This window comes from Girardinichthys multiradiatus, chromosome 6, assembly GCF_021462225.1.
Source record: "Girardinichthys multiradiatus isolate DD_20200921_A chromosome 6, DD_fGirMul_XY1, whole genome shotgun sequence".
In the NCBI taxonomy this organism is placed as follows: domain Eukaryota; kingdom Metazoa; phylum Chordata; class Actinopteri; order Cyprinodontiformes; family Goodeidae; genus Girardinichthys; species Girardinichthys multiradiatus.
In genome coordinates this window covers 24,416,770-24,438,379 of record NC_061799.1, presented here as the reverse complement: position 1 = coordinate 24,438,379, position 21,610 = coordinate 24,416,770, and the positions used below count along the sequence as shown (strand labels likewise).

Below are 21,610 nucleotides of genomic sequence, written 5' to 3'. Positions count from 1 at the left end.
CTCCAGCTACGGCAAGAATGGAATCAACTTTTAGATTTTGCATCAGATGTGTAGCAGCATCAAATATTTTATGTCCCTGTCTTTTCCAGATCTGAAATTAACTACAGCCTGAGGTAGTCAAAAAAATTTAAATTACTACAAAATTAAATAACACTACACACCTAACAAAGCATCTTAAGGACAGAAACTTTGATGTTTGAGGTGGATGTTTAGAAAAGTCAGTTAACATCATGGATGGCATAGGCTATCCATGACCAGACCTTTGTTTATACTGTACAAAATGCTAGCCATTTACATTTGAGCAACTTCCTGGTAGCCTGATTACAGTGTTACGTCCATCTGAGTTTTCCTGCCAAGATGCCTTTCCTATTCAACTACACACTGATCATCCCCACCATCCTACTGGGCAGAGAAAACTTACCAAGAAAACCTTCAGCAACACACGGCTACATCTGGTGCGACATGGCGAAGTGGTGAAATGAACGACGCATTCCCCTCCATTGCTTCTCTGTTAGGTTGTCAGTGGATTAGTGGATAATGTTGCCAATAATACAATGCATAAACATTACACAGTAGAGACCAGACCTTTGTTTATACTGTAAAAAACACTATGCTTTCAAAAAAGGTTGCCATGGTATCGAATATTTTTCTAAGTATTGGTCTTAAAGTTAAAAAGTTGAGTGAATTGACAAACCCACAAAGGACCCATGATCAGCAGATCACCAACTAAGCTGATGAAGTGAATTAATGAAGCATATGACTGCTCAGCTTCAGGTTCCACCACTATGAAGTAATAAAAACAATTAAAATCGATCAACGCAATCCAGACCTTATTACAATGGTAAGACATTAAACTTGTTTCCAAATGCAAAATATGAATCTCAAAACAATCATCATAACGTACAAAGACACTAGTGGCCGAGCTTCAACTTAAAGATGTCGTTTGACCCTTTTTTTCCCCCCTTTGTCTACTTGTCATTCCCTACAACTTCCAGAAAATGAATACCACAGCTTTGGGCTTTCGGGTCCTATTTTTATTAAAACCAACTTGCTGTTTAGGTATGTTCCCGACCACTTTAACAATTAAACGTATACCTCCTCAAAAAAAAGAATCAGAAGAATCAGAATTGTCTTTATTTGCCGAGATTATGTGCACACACAAGAAATTTGACTTCAGTTTCACTCAGAGTACAGAGATTAATTATAAGGTTTGGAGAAAAATAAAATAAAGGATAAAATGAACAGTATGTTCATGTATGTGTATGTACAACCATTTTTATATGAAGAAAAAAAAAGAAAGAAAAATAGCTTTAAGTCCTTTAAGTTCTTTTTCAAATATATTATTATTATTCTATACAAAATGTAACTTCATTTTATATTTTTTGGCTGGTTTTGATCCAATTTTACTTTTTACTACTGCAAATGAGCTTTAGCAAAAAGTATCTTTATATTACACCTTTGTGAAAATAGCCATTTTCTCAAAAAATATCTTTCAAACTAGACCAAATGTATGATGCATCCTGGCTTTGGCTGTGAGCGTTTAGAGACAAAATAGGTCAGACAATGTTGATTGACCGCTTGCCTTAAAGAGGGCAACACAAGTGGTCAGGGCCACAGTTCTAAACAGTAGGCTCAGGCAGCTGAAGGAGACACTCACCAATTGTCAACCCTATTTTCTGATGATATTCTTTATGAATTATTAAACTATTGCTGCCTATAGGTTTGAGCTCTCTGGGGAATTTTCGTTCCTAAAAAGCATCCCTGGCCCAGTGTTTTCTTTGTTTAACCATGTCACTTTAATTGAAGGAGCCACTAACTGAGCTATTGCTTCCAATAACTTCATGTTATGTTTTTTTCCCTTTCCATAGGATATGAAATGGCCTAGTCATTCTCTGTTTAACTGTGTGTTTTTTATTGACAATGAAACTGAAGATGTCATCACTGCTTTTCTTTTCAATAAAAATACTCCAGGGCAAGTGCTTCAGGGTTTCTTTCACATGTTCCTCTTCTCAAAACCCTGGTTGGTTGGTTCTGGTTCTGCTGGAGGGCTCTTCCTGATAAAAGGAAGTCACTAATTGAACTAATGCCAAATGCTTGCTCCAGACAAATGACTGTTTTAAAGTCAACAACTCTATGCAATCAACTCAGCTTCTATAGATGGATAACTTTGTACCAAGTGACACTGAATGATCAATTGACTTTAAGGTTTACCGTAACAGTCAGGATCAAATTGCACTGTAAATAACTGGATCAGAATGTAAACTATATGGACTGTTAGAATTAATTGGATTAGTTCAAATTTAATTTTAGCTAAACTAAATTTCATATGACTGAATATGAACAGGATCCGTTTTTAAAAAAGGACCTTAAGATGACATTTGTGGGCATATGGTGCTATACGGGTTAATTATACATTTCAGTTTTTTAGCATGTTTAACTCATCTTAATAAACAAACGATGTAATCTTGCAAAATTCCCTAAATGGAATATTATTTTAGAACAATTATGTAAATCTTTTTTAAAGAATAAACACTACAAAAGTAAACTTTAGCTAGGGCGGAATATATCACAAATATAATACAAGTGTGTACAGCAAAGGCTCTCTGGAATGGATTTTTCAGCAATTCATGTTTGCTTTGTCATTCAGACTCTTGGAGTGTCACCGCAGTGGATCCCCACAACTGATAGTTCATTTATGCTCAAGAAACAAAATGTCACATTGAAAGTTCAAAGCATTATGACAGCATAATGTCTGCAACAGGAGGGACTTCACAAAATGATGGCACCACAATGCGAGGACAATATTGAAGCATTATCTCTGTTATATGACTGATAAGTCACTGTCTTTCCACTTCCCTTTTAGAAATGAATTAGTGAACATAAATTAAGTTTTTGATAATAATGCAAATGTAATTTACTTTTTGTACTGCTGTTATGACACTCAGAGTGTGGAGTAGGCATGGATCCAACCGCTTTGCTAAATAAAGTAAAACAATACAATAACAGTCACATTGTAAAACTTTAGAGGGAACTTGCAATGACTGGGGGGGAAGAGAGAGAACTGAACTGCCACAGACATGATTTGGACAAAAGGGTGTAGCTTCATTACTACTTTGCTAAAACAGTAGTCTAACTAGATCTAATATCTTGCTAAAATATACAGTCAGCGTAAAAAAGGACAAAAAAAAAAGTTGCAAGCATTGAAATGAAGGTTGTGATAAAAAAATATACAAAAATCTGATTATAAGACCGACCTTCTGAGCGCACACAGAATCACTGCAGGGTAACGGGTTCCCTAGGACACCCAACACCAAATGTTCTTTAAGTAAAAGTGACTGTTTCTCAGAAGGCATAAACCCTACCATTGACCCATGACCATGCAAATCTGTCATTTAGCTATATTTGCTAAGATCTTAATATAATGTACTCTAAAAAAAACAAAATACACCTTTAGCAATCACAAATGATGCTGAGTGATATTACAAAACAAATTGCTGTAAAATTTCTCCCAAATGTCTGTTTTGAAAATATTTATTCAGTTTTCTGATCATGACAGAACATAGTCCAGCTTGGTACAAAATTGCTTTATTAACTGTTGCCCAAGGACAAGGGTGACTTGGTTTGAATATTTTGACTTTTTTGTTTACTGTGATCAAGGTTTAATCCAAGTTTTTAGAAATATTTAAATAAGAAACATTGTTGTTCTTTTGCTGTTATTCCAGCCAGTAATTACAGTCTGACCTTTCCAGGGTTAACCAAAAGCAAAACTAAAAGGACAGCATCTCATCGTCCTTTTTAATACAACAATGGGCTTCAAATTTCTGACAGACCACATTTTCTATAAAATTTGTATTGTTTTCAGAAAAGTTGATTCAATAACTAGCACATGTCAAACAGGACTGTTTGTATCAAAGTGCTATTACACGCAAAAGAATGATAAAGTTTTAGAATAAGTCATGAAGCAATATTCAACTTCAATGCTTTACTTTCCAATGCATCAGCTGTGATGCATTCTCTGCTATCTGTGTTGCAGACAGATGGTAAATGCAGAAGAAATATTCACACTGCTAAAAAAAAAAAAAAAAAAATATGCAATTGCAATATTTCCAAATTACTACATCCTGATTCTATGCACTGTGTATAACAAAAGAATAATAAGTAACCAAAGCACATAAACCAAACATGAGAAAGGTGAGTAAATTTGACTACTACTGTCCGACAGATAATTTGGTGAAAAACTAGGTGTTACAAAACATCACTTACAACTGAACAATGAAGTCTATCGTCATAATAAACTGATTTTTCACAATCGTGGGACCAAAACAACTTCAATCCTTGCCAAAGGAACCCAGAGTTTAAATTTTTTTTTATCTATCCCAATGAGGACCTAAAGCTACATTTTTAATCACTGTCATTTATGATGACCAAATTATGCTATAGTCTGACAAGATGGCCACTTTTAACTTTCAGTCACCTAAGCATGATGAGCTGCAACAAGCAGTGTTGTAATTAGATGTTTTACAAGTATAAAAGGTATACCACGGTTTTGAGGGTGTTTTAATTCCTTAAATATTTTAATGATACAATTGATATGGTTTAAAGTCATTTTAACAAGATGCAAGGGACCACAGGTGTGGTTTACGTGGATAATGGAGTTATCACAGCGCTATCCCTACCTCACTTGTTGCTGCGCACTGGGGGTCTGCTGGCAGACCCTCACTGAGAAGACAAATTCAATTGTAAATTCCCCCAGCTATGAACGACAAACAGTGAAGTTGTGGAAACAGAGCACCACCCATCACCCGTCTTAATGTTATGCTGTATTCAAACTACAAGCCTAATGTCTGTTAAGACGTTTGGCTCGCTGGCTACCTGAGCAGATAGCCCTATTAATTATGTAACTAGTTACAGTTCTGCAACTCTACAAAGAAACAAACTGCAAAAATGGTATATGATTCAACACAATAATCATTTGGCAAGTGCTACTAAATTTAGTGGGTGTTTATTGCAAATTACAGCTCAAGCTCATATTAAAATAAAAAATAAAATTATTATAACTGTAAAAGTCAATATGTTTTATTCTTGCAGCAGTAGCAACACATTTTGTTTTTTCTCTTTATGAAAACCAATCGGATGACGTGATAACATTTGTTTTAAGTTTTGTGTAAATAATGTGTTATTATAAAACTGGTATATTAACCAAACCAGTCATATAATGAGAATCTCATATCTGCACATGCCAAGTTATAAACGATTTATGACATTACTGGTCATTTTGCCCCTTAGCTATATCATACCCACTTCGACAACCATGGATTATAAGTAGTTTTCTACAGCCTACATTGTGGAAATGTGATTATTAACAAATATTGTCTACTAGCCTGAACCCACTCAGAGCTGGTTTAGTTGGATCACGGGTTGCAATCAGTCATATTTCATAGGTGTCAAATGGCCCTACGGGAATCAGAACCAAAATAAATAGAAATGGCATATCATAAAAAGCCTTAAGGAAGTAATGTACAGTTAAGCTAAATGATACATGGAATTTGAGTATTTTTATGATTCACTGAGAGTAATATATGAACTCAATACTCATTCATTACTTACTGAAGCAATGCTGCACAGCATGGAGGTGTTCCATCTATAGCACCGCTAAGGTTCTAAGAGGCCCAGGTTGCTTTGATTGCAGCCTTCAACACATCTGCAACAGCAGCATATGGCATGGCTCCCCAAATCATCACTGACTATGGAAACTTCACACTGGACTTTAAGCAACGTGGATTCTGAGCCTCTCTTCCTCCAGATTCTGGGATTGTGAATTCCAACAGAAACCGAAAATTTCCTTCTTACCTTCATCTGAAAAAGAGGACTTTGGACCACTGAGTAATAGCTTTGATCTTTTTCTCCTAAGTCCAGATAAGACACTTCTGGCATTGAATGCGACAGTTGCTAGTTTGGAAGGTAGCCCATCTCCCCCCACATAAAAAAACAAAAAAAAACAACCAACAGTTCAGTGGGTTTAAGTTTTATAATCAACACAATGCTGCAGATGTCCTTGTTTTTCTACCACACTTTTTCCCTCCACTCAATTCTTCAATAATATGCTGGAATACGGCACTCTGAACGGGCAATTCCTTTGGCAATTATCTTTTGTGGTCTACCACCTATGTGGATGCTGTCAATGAATGTGCAGTGGACAACTGTCAGGTCAGCAGTCCTCCACATGATAATGTAGGCTACAACATAAAATGTGTGTATAAAATAAATCTCTTTAAATTGATCTTAATATTATAATTTACTGAAGAACTGTATTATGGGTCTTCATTAGCTTTAAGCCACAATCAAAATTAAAAGAAATAAAATATCAGTCTGGGTGTAATGATTTTGTAATATACAAGTTTGACTTTTTAACAGAATTATTGGAATAAATTAACCTTTTAATTATATTCTAATTTACAGAGATGCACTAGTAGGCATGTAATGGTATGTTTACAAGTAAGAAACAGACGAAGAAAGAGATGAAATAGCAGTGTGTGGGAACTGACCCAGAGGTATTTACTAAACCTGAGAAAACAAGAGCATCATCAGAAAATATCATTGTCTCCAAGTTAATGAGAAGGGCTGAAAAAGCAATTATTACACAGCTAACTACAGCCTTTTACAGCTGGATTGGTCTCCAACATCTCACAAGACCAGTGGCCAAATTCTACAAAACATTTTACTTTGTATGGATTATATTACAATCATATGTAGTAACTTAAAAATTATTCATATTGAAATCTTTAGCTAAGAAACAGGTGGTTTACTATTCTGCAATGAACTGCAAGCAGACAGTTCACAAAAATGGTTGAATTACCGACATTGTTTAGTAGAATTCAAGACAAAACGACACTGGAGGTGAATATATCGACACTGACTGGTGGGACATGCAATGCCTACATTGTTTAAACAGTTATGAGTGGCAGGAGTGTAAATTAAAACATGCTAACGTTAGCTTTTGTTAACCCACATCTTGGGCACAAAGCAGCTGCACAGGAGCTAACTACAGCTAGGGCTAGCCTGTTGTGTTGGAACTATGTCGCCTTTAATCGGTCACACCGAGTAAAGCGACACCAACATCGACCAAATGTAACTAAAATTGCAAACAAACAAAAAAAAAAAGAAAGAAAGAAACGGATCCACAGTGTGACAGCCACCTACATACAACAGATTGGATTCAGTTTTAGGAAGCCAACTCTGAAAAGAGGCTCACAGAGCAAACAGGTTACCCAGTGGATGCAGATAGTTCACCAACTCATCCTAACTGCAATCCACATCAAAACATTTCACATTTTCTTTATGCCTGAAGAAGACGGAAAACATAACATGTAACTTTCAATATAACCTGTATAATCAACCTATAATCGAGAAGGCGGCGATGATCATGGATTTGTGTCCAACACACAAAGGCTCGGTCTATTCAATGAAACGGAACTGTTCCAAAGAACTACAATGCCCCACTAAAAGTGAAAATGCTAGATTACACAACGACGCTTATTCTGAATTCTACTTCTCCTTGTCAACTTTGGATCGTCGTGTATGGCCGTTCATATATTACACTGTGTAAAACAGAATAAACCCCCATTTTCGGTTTATATGGTACCAATGAACCTTTCGATTTAACGTTCCGTTCAATAGTCTGAGTCATGAAAAGCCGAGGCGGCGACAAATCCCTCCCTCCTCCCCTTATCAGACTAGAGGATGATGATGATGATGTTGGCTTAGACTCACTACAAAAAGGTTAAAATCAAGACAGAAATCTAGCTAACAATGATAGGAATGAAAGTTTAGATTACATCTTACCTTCCAGCCCTATGGACAGAGAATTATCCTCTTCATGTCCCAAAATACTGGGGGGAGATGAAACGTCGTACTTTTACCTGCCAGCAAGCTAGCGAGCTAATGGAGCTAGCTAGCCTCTCTCCAATGAAACAAGACTGCAGTTCTCAAAAATGCAGAGCGCATATCATTATATCCCAACGTTGCAATGGTATTCCCAACTTTGCCCATTTGATGGAAAAGCAGCTGATGTAAATCCAAAGGAAAAGCACTTCATTGGCTCGCTCATTTGCGGGGGATCACTTTCCTTTCTCCAATGACAGCTGTCGAGTTCGGGTTATAATACAGCTAGTTGGTGTTAGCCACCCAAGTCTACGACCAGCAGAAATTTCACCACCAACACATAAAACGCCCTCAAATCCGAAAATCAGGCTGCCCGGCGAGGCACCTTCTCGTAAACTTCAAATGCGAATCCTCGAGGAAAGTATGGCTGCGGCTGAACCAAATGTTGGGTACGGACCGCTGGCTTGGCAACTGGTTCTATTTTCTTCAGCTGCGACAAGCTGCGGGACCGAGCGGCCAGTTAGGAGACTCTCGTAACCAGCCTGCCACGCAGCAAGAACCGGCTCCAAAAAGGTGCAAAAACAAACATTGGCTTCGCTAAAAATGACACTCCGTCTGCCACACGGACCGAGCAGAAATATCAGCAAGAAATATGACAAAACCAAGTTGAAGATGAAGCTTCGGTGTACTCTATAACGGTGGCCATATCTAATGATAAGTGGCACCGAAGCACAGCCCCCCTAGGCTCCCAACAAAATAGACCCACCTCCTCCATGCAGAACTACAGCGGACGACTATTTTCGGATCGTTTTAAAAGGTCGAAAAACACGCATTTGAAATGTTTAGCAAACGTTTTCACCTATCGATGAGACAAGACAGTAAATTATAGAAGTCAAACCGTTTCACAATTTCTTCAAAATACTCTCTGACCCTGCGGAGGGATATGGGCATTTAGTAAATAAAATAATGGCATGGGAAAATGTGAAACGACGGAGTATGGATTCCACTCTTACTGGAACTGGACTGCGAATAGTTAACGCTCCAGCTCATGCAAAAATATTCCAGCAGCAGCTGCCACAAGTGAATCCAACTGTCGGCCTTGGTAACTGCAATAAAACACGCAAGGATTGATTTTTGCGCAACAGACATGGTCGTTTAAACCACTAACAAATCGGGTTCAGCCTGCTCCCTTGTGCCTTTTCTTCTTCTCTGTCCCCACTACACACCCAACCCCCATTCACACACTTCCACATACAAGCACACACACAGCAGGCATTACATTGCAAGTAAAGGTAGCCTGCAAGCGGGCAGACATATATAAGCGGTATACTCTGTACATGCAGGGGTTAACTTTCGTAAAAGTCCCCAGGGGTTGGCTTTCAACTGCACATAATATGAGATAAAGCGGAGGGTGTTGCTTATTTACATTTATTTAACTCTTTTTATGGGCTCCTCACAGCCTCTTAATACCTATTTTTTGAGTTACGACAAAACAGGAAAAGAGAATATAATGCAAAAATGTTCAATTTGTTTTAGGAGGCAGCTTAGGCACCTCTTTCCCAAACTAAGAGCTCCACCTACTGGGCGGACAGTCGAGTAACATCTTTCCTTAAGGAGCTACTTATACCCTCAACTTTTCCTAGTTTTGGCATTTCAATGTACTTCATTGGGATTTTATATACACAATGTAGCACACAATTGTTAGGTGGAAGGAAAAGGATAAATGTTTTTCTTTTTTTTTACTTTTACTGACAGTACAGACCAAATGTTTGGACACACCTTCTCATTCAGAGTGTCTTTATTTTCATGACTATGAATATTGTAGCTTCACACTGAAGGCATCAAAACTATGAATTAACACATGTGGAATTATATACTGAACAAAAAAGTGTGAAACAACTGAAAATATGTCTTATATTCTAGGTTCTTCAAAGTAGCCACCTTTTGCTTTGATTATTGCTCCGCACACTCTTGGTATTCTGTTGATGAGGTTCAAGAGGTAGTCACCTGAAATGGTTTTCCAACAGTCTTGAAGGAGTTCCCAGAGATGCTTAGCACTTGTTGGACCTTTTGCCTTCACTCTGCGGTCCAGCTCACCCCAAACCATCTCGATTGGGTTCAGGTCCGGTGACTGTGGAGGCCAGGTCATCTGGCGCAGCACCCCATCACTCTCCTTCTTGGTCAAATAGCTCTTACACAGCCTGGAGGTGTGTTTGGGGTCATTGTCCTGTTGAAAAATAAATGATGGTCCAACTAAATGCAAACCGGATGGAATAGCATGCCACTGCAAGATGCTGTGGTAGCCATGCTGGTTCAGTATGCCTTCAATTTTGAATAAATCCCCAACAGTGTCACCAACAAAGCACCCCCACACCATCACACCTCCTCCTCCATGCTTCACGGTGGGAACCAGGCATGTAGAGTCCATCCGTTCACCTCTTCTGCGCCGCACAAAGACACGGTGGTTGGAACCAAAGATCTCAAACCTGAACTCATCAGACCAAAGCACAGATTTCCACTGGTCTAATGTCCATTCCTTGTGTTCTTTAGACCAAACAAGTCTCTTCTGCTTGTTGCCTGTCCTCAGCAGTGGTTTCCTAGCAGCTATTTTACCATGAAGGCCTGATTCACACAGTCTCCTCTTAACAGTTGTTCTAGAGATGTGTCTGCTGCTAGAACTCTGTGTGGCATTGACCTGTTCTCTAATCTGAGCTGCTGTTAACCTGTGATTTCTGAGGCTGGTGACTCGGATTAACTTATTGTCTGCAGCAGAGGTGACTCTTGGTCTTCCTTTCCTGGGGCGGTCCTCATGTGAGCCGGTTTCTTTGTAGCGCTTGATGGTTTTTGCGACTGCACTTGGGGACACTTTCAAAGTTTTCCCAATTGTTCGGACTATCAGCTGTGTACTGTATCCACGTCCTGCACAACACAACTGATGGTCCCAACCCAATTTATAAGGCTTAAAATCCCACTTATTAAACCTGACAGGGCACACCTGTGAAGTGAAAACCATTTCAGGTGACTACCTCTTGAAGCTCATCAACAGATTGCCAAGAGTGTGCGGAGCAGTTATCAAAGCAAAAGGTGGCTACTTTAAAGAACCCAGAATATAAGACATATTTTCAGTTGTTTCACACTTTTTTGTTCAGTATATAATTCCACATGTGTTCATTCATAGTTTTGATGCCTTCAGTGTGAAGCTACAATATTCATAGTCATGAAAATAAAGACAACTCTTTGAATGAGAAGGTGTGTCCAAACGTTTGGTCTGTACTGTATAAACGTCTGAAAATAGTGGTGTCCATTTCTTTACTGCCACATTTACTCTAAAACCCCTAAAAAAATCCAATACCAATTGCCTTCAGACGTCACCTATTTAGTAAACAGAGTCCACCTTTGTGTAATTTAAATTGCAGTATAAATCCAGCTGTTCTGTGAAGGCCTCAGAGGTTTGTTAGAGAACATTCGTGAACAAACAGCATCATGAAGACCAAGGAAACAACAGGCAGGTCAGGTATAAAGTTATGGAGACATTTAAAGTAGATATGAGTTATAAAGCAACATCCCAAGCTTTTAACAAAGTAAAGTGCAACTACAAACCTCTAAAGTCATGGTCATCCATGGTCATTTTACTTTGAACATATCTGATCTGAGGTTTCCATTTCAGTTTCTCAACAAAATTCACAGCAAGAAATTTGACTTTGTGTATCCTTTTTATATTCACTTCAGTTATCTGTCTCTTCAGTTTTGTCCATGCTACAGTTCCCAAACAACATTATTTTGGTTTTGCTCACATGTAAACATAGTTTGTTACAATCAAACCATATTTGAGGCTTTTTCATTTAATTTCTTCAGTGAACTGTTTCAGAGTATCTCCAACACAGAAAATGCTTTTGTCGTCAGCAAATAACACAAACAACTTCATATATTCTGCATATGAATATAGGTATGAATTAAATAGAACCTGTCTGACAAGATGAAGCAGGCTAACATTTTTAAAAACAAAACATCATGCCCTGAACAAAAGAAACTCAAGAACAGATTCGAAACTACGTCACTGACATTTATCAGTCTGGAAAATGTTTTAGAACCTCTTCTAAGGATTTGGGACTCCAGCAAACCACAGAGAGAGTCATTATGCATAAATAGAGAAATCATAAAACTCTGGCCTACCATAATTATTCCAAGAACACACTGACAGCTCATCTTGGCAGTAGCACTGCAGACATCACTTGCCTTAGTTAAGTTCAGTGTTCATGGCTTAACAATAAGAAAGAGACTGAGCAACAACTGCATCCATGGGAGAATTCCAAGGCCAAAACCACTGTCAACAATAACACAATCCCATCCCAAATTTCCTGTCTTGATGACCTTTGTGAAAACATTCTGTGAACTTAAGTGACAAAGGTATAACTTTTTGTTTGTGTGTGTCCTGTTTTATGTGGTGTGGAATTAACACAACATTTCAGAAAAATACATCATACCAACAGTCACGTTGGTGGAAGTGTAGTGGTTTGGGGCTGCTGTACTTCTTCAGGAGCTGGAGCCATAACTGCTGGAACCATAAATTCTGGTCTTTGCCAGAAAATCCTGAAGGAGAAAGTCCAACTATAAGTTATTGATCTTAAACTTAAGTGCTCTTTGAATTAAGTCTAACTGAAATGGTGTGGGATGACTTAAAACGGGGAATTCATCCTCAAAAATCCTCCAATGTGGGAAAAATATAATATTACATAATTAAGAGTGGGCCATAATTCCTCCACAGTGATCTAAAAGAGACATTGCTAGTTATGCCTCTTCTATTATGTTTGTGTACAGTTATTTGGGTTTGGGTGCAATTGCACTTTCACATAGAGCCAAGTTGTTGTGGATAGTTTTTCCCCCTATTAAATAAAATCATCATTCAAAAACAGCTTTTTGTATTTATCTTTGACTAATATGTTTTGTATATACACTGCTCAAAAAAATAAAGGGAACACTTAAACAACACAATTTAACTCCTGTCCACTTAGGAAGCAACACTGATTGACAATCAATTTCACAGCTGTTGTGTAAATGGAATAGACAACAGGGGGAAATCTTTGGCGATTAGCAAGACACACTCAATAAAGGAGTGGTTCTGCAGGTGGGGACCACAGACCACTTCTCAGTACTTATGCTTTCTGGCTGATGTTTTGGTCATTTTTGAATGTTGGTGGTGCTTTCACACTCGTGGTAGCATGAGATTCTACAACCCACACAAGTGGCTCAGGTAGTGCAGCTCATCCAGGATGGCACATCAATGCGAGCTGTGGCAAGAAGGTTTGCGTGTCTGTCAGCATAGTGTCCAGAGCCTGGAGGCGCTACCAGGAGACAGGCCAGTACACCAGGAGACATGGAGGAGGCCGTAGGAGGGCAACAACCCAGCAGCAGGACCGCTACCTCCGCCTTTGTGCAAGGAGGAACAAGAGGAGCACTGCCAGAGCCCTACAAAATGACTTCCAGCAGGCCACAAATGTGCATGTGTCTGCACAAACGGTTAGAAACCGACTCCATGAGGATGGTATGAGGGCCCAACATCCACAAATGGGGGTTGTGCTCACAGCCCAACACCGTGCAGGACGCTTGGCATTTGCCAGAGAACAACAGGATTGGCAAATTGGCCACTGGCGCCCTGTGCTCTTCACAGATGAAAGCAGGTTCACACTGAGCACATGTGACAGACGTGACAGAGTCTGGAGACACCGTGGAGAGCGATCTGCTGCCTGCAACATCCTTCAGCATGACCGGTCTGGTAATGGGTCAGTAATGGTGTGGGGTGGCATTTCTTTGGAGGGCCGCATGGCCCTCCATGTGCCCGCCAGAGGTAGCCTGACTGCCATTAGGTACAGAGATGAGATCCTCAGACCCCTTGTGAGACCATATGCTGGTGCTGCTGGCCCTGGGTTCCTCCTAATGCAGGACAATGCTAGACCTCATGTGGCTGGAGTGTGTCAGCAGTTCCTGCAAGATGAAGACATTGAAGCTATGGACTGGCCCGCCCGTTCCCCAGACCTGAATCTGATTGAGCACATCTGGGACATCATGTCTCGGTTCATCCACCAACGTCACGTTGCACCACAGACTGTCCAGGAGTTGGCGGATGCTTTAGTCCAGGTCTGGTAGGAAATCCCTCAGGACACCATCCACCGTCTCATCAGGAGCATGCCCAGGTGTTGTAGGGAGGTCATACAGACACGTGGAGGCCACACAATACTGAGCCTCATTTTGACTTGTTTTAAGGACATTACATCAAAGTTGGATCAGCCTCTAGTGTGTTTTTCCACTTTAATTTTGTGTGTGACTCCAAATCAAGGCCTCCATTGGTTAATAAATTTGATTTCTATTGATGATTTTTGTGTGATTTTGTTGTCAGCACATTCAACTTTGTACAGAACAAAGTATTCAATGAGAATATTTCATTCATTCAGATCTAGGATGAGTTATTTTTGAGTGTTCCCTTTATTTTTCTGAGCAGTGTATTTCTCTCTGGGTATATACAGGGGTTGGACAATGAAACTGAAACACCTGGTTTTAGACCACAATAATTTATTAGTATGGTGTAGGGCCTCCTTTTGCGGTCAATATAGCGTCAATTCGTCTTGGGAATGACATATACAAGTCCTGCACAGTGGTCAGAGGGATTTTAAGCCATTCTTCTTGCAGGATAGTGGCCAGGTCACTACGTGATACTGGTAGAGGAAAACGTTTCCTGACTCGCTCCTCCAAAACACCCCAAAGTGGCTCAATAATATTTAGATCTGGTGACTGTGCAGGCCATGGGAGATGTTCAACTTCACTTTCATGTTCATCAAACCAATATTTCACCAGTCTTGCTATGTGTATTGGTGCATTGTCATCCTGATACACAGCACCGCCTTCAGGATACAATGTTTGAACCATTGGATGCACATGGTCCTCAAGAATGGTTCGGTAGTCCTTGGCAGTGACGTGCCCATCTAGCACAAGTATTGGACCAAGGGAATGCCCCCCATGCTTCACTCTGGGCATGCAACAGTCTGGGTGGTATGCTTCTTTGGGGCTTCTCCACACCGTAACTCTCCCGGATGTGGGGAAAACAGGAAAGGTGGACTCATCAGAGAACAATACATGTTTCACATTGTCCACCGCCCAAGATTTGCGCTCCTTGCACCATTGAAACCGACGTTTGGCATTGGCATGAGTGACCAAAGGTTTGGCTATAGCAGCCCGGCCATGTATATTGACCCTGTGGAGCTCCCGACGGACAGTTCTGGTGGAAACAGGAGAGTTGAGGTGCACATTTAATTCTGCCGTGATTTGGGCAGCCGTGGTTTTATGTTTTTTGGATACAATCCGGGTTAGCGCCCGAACATCCCTTTCAGACAGCTTCCTCTTGTGTCCAAAGTTAATCCTGTTGGATGTGGTTCGTCCTTCTTGGTGGTATGCTGACATTACCCTGGATACCGTGGCTCTTGATACATCACAAAGACTTGCTGTCTTGGTCATAGATGCGCCAGCAAGACGTGCACCAACAATTTGTCCTTTTTTGAACTCTGGTATGTCACCCATAATGTTGTGTGCATTTCAATATTTTGATCAAAACTGTGCTCTTACCCTGCTAATTGAACCTTCACACTCTGCTCTTACTGGTGCAATGTGCAATCAATGAAGACTGGCTACCAGGCTGGTCCAATTTAGCCATGAAATCTCCCACACTAAAATGACAGGTGTTTCCATTTCATTGTCTAACCCCTGTATATATATGAAACATTTAAGCGTGACAAAAAAGCAGGAAGACAAATACTTTTTCCCTACACTGTACCTTAATAAATTGAATAAGCGACTAATTGATTATACTGTTTGGTATTGCAGGGAAGCTGAAGAAGCTAAAAAAAACTGAAAGAAGAACCGAGCATTTTCCCAAGAGGGACGGGACAGCTAACCAACAGCTGGAAAGTTGTAAATAAATCCATGCAATCAATATAAGAACATTTTAAAGAGATGTTTTACTATTTATAAAGCCATTGTTTTCACCTGATGAAATATGTAAATTTGATATTGAGCTTGTTTAAAAAAGGAGAAGAAAAAAAGTAATTCTCAATCAACGTTTGAAGGAAAGAGGATACAGCTATAAAAGTAACAAGATTCCTAAATAATCCCACATGGAATGTATAAAGGGCAATGTTAGATTTGATTGTTTAGAAATATAGCTTCAAACATGTGTAAATTTGCAAACCAACACACAACATTTTAATTTTTTCATAATTGGAGTGCAGTTTGGGTACACACTGACAGAGGGCAGTATGGCTTTACTTTGTAGTACTGTAAATAAAGAAGATCACATTAATCTTCACTGTGTAATATGAAATATTAAACCAGGCAGTTTCTTCTGCAGGTCTAATATCCTTTTATGCCCTGCTTTCTATATGAATAAAGGAACAAGCTGTGCATAGTTTGTGTAGGTTATTTGTTTTTTGTTTTTTTTTTATTTGAGAGGCATGTGGCCAATTATATGTGACATTTTTATAGACTTCAAATGTGCATTCTTAATTAGAAGTTAGTAAAGGCCAGTGATGCTAAAACTAATATGCCTTTACTGAGCTGTACTTAAAAAAAACTTTTTTCTGCAATTGCTGGCTGACATTCAGGTACTTATAGGAGTTTGAAATCTTTTGGATACTTTTTGCAAATTTAAGGCATTGTTCATGTTTGATATAAAATAACAGGTAGACACATTTGCTTTCAAAAACAAGTGAATTCAGCATGCTTAAGCATAATAATTTCATCCAGCTAGGAGTTGAACCTATCTGTCTCCAGCAGTCAATGGGCGAGCGGCAGGGTACACCCTGAACAGGTCATTGGTCCTTCACAGGACAACAGAGACAAACAAGTATGCATACACACAATATACAGAAATGGAGTACCCAAAGAGAACTCTTGCAGGCCTGGATTCCAATCCAGGACCTTCTTGTTGCAAGGCAACAAAGCTAACCACTACTCTCCACTCCCCCCAGTACCATACAGTTTTAATGATTTCTCAAAACAATAAATGGATGAAAATGGACAAGTTTAATTTTTTTTCTGATATCCACTTGCAGTCAGAAATATACAAGATGTATATAGATAAATGTTGTTGACGTAGCCATCAACAGGGTCCTGAAGTAATTTGGACCGCATACTTGATCACTATTTTCTATATCAGAGTTGGAAACAGATTTTTACAAAATAATGTCAATGAATTAAACATGTAATAAGTAAAGTAATTCATTGCTATTCACCCCCTTCAGGTCAATATTTAGTAGAGGCACCTTTGGCTGGATTAACACAGCACTGAGTCTGTGGATGTCTAAATTAGGCTGGTGCAATTTTTCTCCATTCTTCCTTATAAAATAGCTTATATTTGGACAGGTTGCTTCAGTTTCAGACATGATAAGCTTATTTTAAGTCCAGACGCAAGTTCTGAATAGAATTGAGATCTGGCCTTTGATTTGGCTATTTCAGAGCCTTCTCCCTGTTGTCTATGTAAACTTTATTTTTCACTGTTTGCCTGAGCTGTTGTTTTGCTGAAAAATATATCTCACAAGATGTAGCTCCCTGATAGACTGATTTAGATTATTCTCCAGTATTTAGCAATATTTTTCAGCATTCATGTTCCCTTCTACCTTTAGAATCCGTTCAGAGCCTGCAGCTGAGAAGCATCCCCGGTCATAATGCTGGCACCACCAGTCTTCATGGTGGAGATAGGTCTGGTGATGATGGTCCCGCCAAACAAAGTGCGCAATCTGATGACCAAAAGATCAATTTCTGTTTCAGACAAAATAATCTTCTTCTATAAATCTCCAACTGTCATGATTCGGTGTTAGGAAGGACCCAAAAGCAGGCAGGATCAGAGGCAGAACAGTGAAGTGATGAAACTTTGAGAAAATAAACATAACCTACAATGTCAAAAGCAGGCCATTAAATCAGCTTATGAAGAACAGGCAGGGCAACACAGCAATGGAGAACACGAAGTCAACGAAAGACACCAGCGAACAACTAGGAAAACCTGTGGGCTTTTATAAAGAGGGAGTTGTGGAAAATGACTTAAATGCAGGTGTAAGTAATCAGGGGAAAACATGGAATAGATGAGGCAGAGTGAAAGCAGGGAGCTGAGGGAGGGAGACTAATTGGATCTCAACAGAGATATAACAGGAAATAGGCCTGACTCAAAATATACAAAGAACAGAACACAAAAATAAACTAAGAAATTAAACACGATATGAAGTGTTTAGGCAACACTGTTCTAACATTAATGAGCAAAGGGAATTAACTTGAATAAGGCCTAAAGAACAGAAAGGAAAACCAAACCAAAAAAAAAAAAAAAGAAAAAATCCCAAAAAAAAAAACAAACCCAGAGAGCAAAGTGTACCGGAGTCAAATTCCTTGTTTGTATGTACGAACTTGGCAATAAAGCTGATTCTGATTCTGATTCTGAAAAAAACATTTTTCCCCTGTTACAGACGTCTAAAAGCAACATTCAGTGCTGGAGTTTACTCCCTATCTCATTGATTGGGAGGGTGAACTCAATAAGGATGGGTTTTCTCCCACATTTCTTTCTGCTCCAAAATGTACCTTTTATCTTTTTTTCAAAATCCATTTTCAAAAACTAGATGCCACTATTACACCATACTGTTTATAGTGTAATAATGGCATCTAGGTTTTTTTTACATGGAATACAAAGCACACAGAAAAAAGGACATATCTGTAAACATATTTCTCTCGGAGGCTTGACACTACTGATTTTTATGCAATATTAATGGACTACAATTTTAAGAACAGTCTTTCTGCTGTTGGATGAAACACTGTTGCTCCCTAAGGGGCTGCAGATGGAGTGGGAGGACTGCCTTCCTCAGTTGGTGCAGGATTACTCTCATCTCTGTATACCTAGTTCAACTAACCCCTCGTTCCCTCCATCATGTGTTGATGGAGCTTTCAACTGGAGGAGATAATTATGAATTTTTAAATTGAAAGACTTGTAATAAAACAACATCTTTAAGTTGTTCCAACAATTACAAGACAAATGTGGAGTACCAAACAACCATTTCTTTAGATATCTTTAGCTGCAAAGCTATGTTAGCTTAATGTTGCTGCACTTTGAGAGGACCAAGCAACTTAGACAAATGGTTAAGTGAATGTTCAGGACCTGAACAAATATAGTAAAACCTGTATGTATTATTTTGACCCTGCGTGTATTAGAGAACATCTATCACACAGCTGTAGATAGCATCATAATTCTACCCTGAAAAAAGCACGGATGTAAGTCATCATTAAAAGCACAGAATTGATACAACATTCACGTCCACGATGAGTGTATGAAAACGTCTGACTGAAACTGCACAAAAAAGTAAAAACGGAAAGAGCAGCATCTTTAGAAGGTATCTTTGTGCTTAAACAAGAAACAAAATTCTGGTAACATTAGATTTAATAAATCACAGATTGTTTTTCATGTTCCTGTCTATTTCTAATGGGAGTGTTTTAGAGAAGTAACACTAATGGTACTCATGTAGGGTAAAAGGCAGGAGCAGAATGAAAGAGCAGCTGCCAGCTGAACAAATGATAATATAATAAAAGAGTTGAGAAACAGGAAACCAGATGCTGGGTGAGCTCTTTGTGAGCAGAAGAACAGGTATTGTTAAAATCTGCCTATACGGTCATATTCAATAAATTAGAATATGCTTTCTGATGAGGTTTGTTTGTCAGTTTAAAAGTTGATTTTGAAAATAATAACCTTTAAGCAAGTATTTAACATACTTTACATTAAGCCCACATTTCGGTATAATTTATTTATTGGTGTGATGTAATATTCTTATCTTAAATATCATGTTTTTATTAGCTACAAGGAGAAAGTCATCACAGTTAACAGAAATACATGCTCGTAAACATCATTTTGTGGTTAATAAATCTATCGAATGTATTTCACGTAGTGAATTAAGTTCCTGAAATAAATGAACTTTTCAATTATATTCTAATTTATTGAATGGATCAGTAGTTTCCTGCATAATTCAGCACAGTGTTACAAGGTAAAGGTGATAACAAAGTGATTTAAATGTCAGAAGATCCTAATCCCATTGAGAGCTCGTAAACATTATGCAGAAAGCAGACAGAAGAGTAGATGGCAACAAATAGTAATTAGTAGGTTCCAAGAGTTTTCCAGAATCAAGTTTTCAAAGTATTTTATGTTTTTTAAATGAAACAAGTTTACTTTTCCTATGCATTTATGTCAGATATTTCTACAGTAGTCAGAGAAAGAAAGAAAGAAAGAAAGAAAGAAAGAAAGAAAGAAAGAAAGAAAGAAAGAAAGAAAGAAAGAAAGAAAGAAAGAAAGAAAGAAAGAAAGAAAGAAAATTGACATAAGGAGTAAATGAGGTTGAAAAAGAGGGACATAAATAACAAGAGAATTAAGGATGCAGGAAGGAAAGGAAAACCAGGAGGGAGGAGTAAGAAAGGACACAAGGAAGCAAGGAAGAACACAAGGATGAAGGGAGGAAGAAAGGAAGTACGCAAAGTGCTAACTGTGCGAACAATGCGTCTGTTTAAATATTTTATATAATGTTTTCACTTACTGAAATGAGTTACTGAAATAAATGAACTTGTCAATAATATTCTAATTTATTGTGTATAACTGTAAGAGTTTCCAGCACCATCATTATTTGCCATTGTTAAGCACAGAACACAATTCAAAATGTTATCTTGAGTGAGTGATGTAAACTGCAGAGAGCACACAAAATAAAGAAAAATGCTCCAGGAAAGTGGGTCTACTTTACTTTTCCAAAAGATGTAGCTTTTTTAATGCCAGTACCCATATCAAAAGCATAATTCTTGTGATAACTAGGACAATGTCCTGACTATTTATTTCAGTCTGAGAAGCTAAAAGTGGACTTTTAAGAGCTTAAGGTGGGAAGAGTATGTTTAAAAGGCAAAACTGGTTAAAGCTGGTACTTGAAACAGAACAACAGACAGTAATATTGAATGAGTCTGTCTCTTTCATTTCTTAGCAAATTATTCTTTGATTGCTGAAAGTTTTCAACAAAGTGAGGCTGTGTAATTTAAAAGCTGCATGTTTCAGAGTTTGTAATACTGTCGGTGGGATCAGGTTTTTGCAGAAATGTTGTTTAAGGTAATCTCTGACAGAAATAAAGATTTAAACCGTTTAACTGCTCGAATAACACTTTAGTTAAGACTGGAAAACCATTTTAATAAATCTATGAATTAAATATTGGGCAAAAACTCTGTGGAATGAGACATTCCCAATGCCCAGAGAAGAAAATACCTCCTCATAGTCACAATCACTTATAAAGTCAGTAATCAGGATAGCTCTATTTTCAAAGTTCTGGATAACCTTTTCAGTAGGGCTGGTAAAACGTTTTCACATACCTTAAAGTTAACATTTTTTCACACTACAACCAAAAATCTTCATGTAATCTATTTCAATTTTATGTTATAGAGGAGCAAAAAGTAGAGCATAAAGTCTGTCGTGGATAATACAAAGTTTTACCTGAGCAAATGGGTCTCTCCAGCTGCTCCAGAGCTCTTGACTGTTTCTTTGAATAGTGCTCTTCTTTGCCAGGTTTGTTTGTTTACATGGTGCCATGTTTTTTTATTTATTTATTTTTTATTTTATTTATTTATTTCAGACAATGATTTCGGTAAATAAATCAATTTCAGAAATGCTTATAACAAACAAACAAAT

At 38.4% G+C, this 21,610-nt stretch overlaps 1 protein-coding gene across 1 annotated transcript in view; it reads right to left on the bottom strand.

Moving 5' to 3' along the window:
• The window catches only part of kmt2cb (lysine (K)-specific methyltransferase 2Cb), a 98,488-nt gene extending 89,919 nt beyond the window's left edge, over window positions 1-8,569 (bottom strand). The window contains exon 1 of the mRNA XM_047367750.1: window positions 7,843-8,569. The gene's annotated coding sequence lies outside the window, so the exon portion shown is untranslated. The remainder of the gene's footprint in view (window positions 1-7,842) is intronic.
• Window positions 8,570-21,610: the final 13,041 nt, after the last annotated feature.